The sequence below is a fragment of the Artemia franciscana genome, chromosome 10 (genome assembly GCF_032884065.1).
Source record: "Artemia franciscana chromosome 10, ASM3288406v1, whole genome shotgun sequence".
NCBI lineage: Eukaryota > Metazoa > Arthropoda > Branchiopoda > Anostraca > Artemiidae > Artemia > Artemia franciscana.
Window position 1 is genome coordinate 48,893,635 of NC_088872.1, and position 2,500 is coordinate 48,896,134.

Here is a 2,500-nt window from a genome sequence, read left to right on the forward strand (position 1 = left end):
AAGCCCCCCCGCGCGCGTAAGTCGTTACGCGCCATATTAGTTACGCGCCATTGTAGTTGTGTCCCTATGTCCCACCTGTGAATATAGATATATATATATATATATATATATAATATATATATATATATATATATATATATATATATATATATATATATATATATATATTATGTTTGTGTCCCGGTCGTCATTTGTATCCCGGTGTCCGGTCTGTATATACATTTGTTTTTTAGTTTTGTTTTTCTCCTTTATTTTTTCCTTTTTTCTTTTTTTTCTTTTTTAGTTTATTTAGATTTTTAGATTTTTTAGTTTTTTTATTAGTTTTTAGTTTTTTTGTAGTTTTTACCATTTTTTTTAGTTTTTTTAGTTTTTTTTTTTTTTACTTATGTCCTGGTCGTCATTATATATATTTATTCATATTTTTTTAGTTTTCTTTTTCTCTTTTATTTTTCAGTTTTTTCCTTTTTTTTAGTTTTTTTCTTTTTTAGTTTTTAGTTTTTTTTTAGTTTTTTACCTTTTTTTAGTTTTTTTTTAGTTTTTTTTAGTTTTTTAGCTTTTTTATTTTTTTATTAGTTTTTATTTTTTTTTGTAGTTTTTGCCTTTTTTTATTTTTTTCAGTTTTTTTTTAGTTATTAGATTTTTACCTTTTTTTAGTTTTTTTTAGTTTTTCAGCTTTTTTAGTTTTTTTTCTTTTTAGTTTTTTTTGTAGTTTTTACCTTTTTTAATTTTTTTCTTCTTTTGTATTAGTGTGAAATAATTCAGACGTCATATGCGGACAAACATGACGTCACCTGATCCACAGATCCACACACAGACAACTTATTTTTATATATATAGATATATATTTAACTACGTAAAACTTGCGAATATACAACATTCTTCGCTGTCCTATTGTCTGTCCATATAAATAGATTGTCAGGTTTACCAACTCTTGAACATGCAACATAATAATTGTCCATGGGAAAACAATTCGTATTCATATCTATACCGCATTTTTCTAACGATTGCCCTTGAGCTTTGTTGATGGTGATTGCTAATCGAACATTCCCTGTGTCCCCGTCGTCATCTATATATCCCCCTGTGCCCCCGGCGTCCCCGTTGGAGTTGTATCCCTGTGTCCAGGTCGTCATTTATATTCCCTGTGTCCCGGTCGTCATTTGTGTCCCGGTATCCCAGTCTGTAATTTCTCTTAGAGTGTCCTGGTCGTCATTTATATAGATATATAGATACAGTTTCATTTCAGTTTTTTTTCTTTTATAGTTTTTTCTTTTCTTATTTTTTTCTTTTTTAGTTTTTCTTTTTTAAGTTTCTTCTTTTATTGATAATAAACCTCAAAATTTTGGGTATCTGTTTTAAGGTTTTCGAATTACCTTAATCTTTTGTCAAAATATATTGAAACATTTGTGGAATTCCCAGTTTTTTTAGTTTTTTCTTTTTTTTAGCTGTTTAGGTTTTTTTTTAGTTTTTTTTTCTTTTTAGTTTTTTACCTTTTTATTTTTTTTACATTTTTCCTTTTTAAGTTTTTTTCTTTTTTTAATTTTTATTTAGTTTTTTTTTAGTTTTTTCTTTTTAGTTTTGTTTTTAGTTTTTTACCATTTTTGTTTTTTCGAATTACTTTAAACTATTGTCAAAATATTCCGAAATATTTATGCAATTTCCAGTTTTTACATTCTAGTTTGTTTTCTTTTATATATATAGAAGATATAATCTGGCGTAATGGACAGACAACTTATTTTTATATATATTGTCAAAATATATTGAAATATTTGTGCAATTCCCAGTTTGTTTAGTTTTTTCTTTTTTTTAGTTTTTAGCTTTTTTAGTTTTTTTAGTTTTTTATCTTTTTTATTTTTTTATGTTTTTTCTTTTTGGGTTTTTTCTTTTTTTTATTTTTTCAATTTTTAATTTTTTTTTAGTTTTTTCTTTTTAGTTTTTTTTAGTTTTTTACCATTTTTCTTTTTTCGAATTACTTTAATCTAGTTTTTACCTTTTTTAGTTTTTTTTAGTTTTTTAGATGAAATTTTTTTTTAGTTTTTTCCTTTTTTCTTTTTAGTTTTTTATTGGTTTTTACCTTTATTTTAGCTTATTTTTCAGTTTTTTCCTTTTTTTTAGTTTTTTTTTATTTTTTATTTTTTTTAGTTTTTTACCTTTTTTAGTTTTTTTTAGTTTTTTTAGTTTTTTAGCTTTTTTACTTTTTTATTAGTTTTTAGTTTTTTTTGTAGTTTTTGCCCTTTTTTTAGTTTTTTCAGTTTTTTTTTTAGTTTTTTATTGGTTTTTTACCTTTATTTTAGCTTATTTTTCAGTTTTTTCCTTTTTTTTAGTTTTTTTTTAGTTTTTAGTTTTTTTAGTTTTTTACCTTTTTTTAGTTTTTTTAGTTTTTTTAGTTTTTTAGCTTTTTTATTTTTTTTATTAGTTTTTAGTTTTTTTTGTAGTTTTTTCCTTTTTTTTAGTTTTTTTAGTTTTTTCCTTTTTTTTTATTTTTTTTTTATTTTTTATTTTT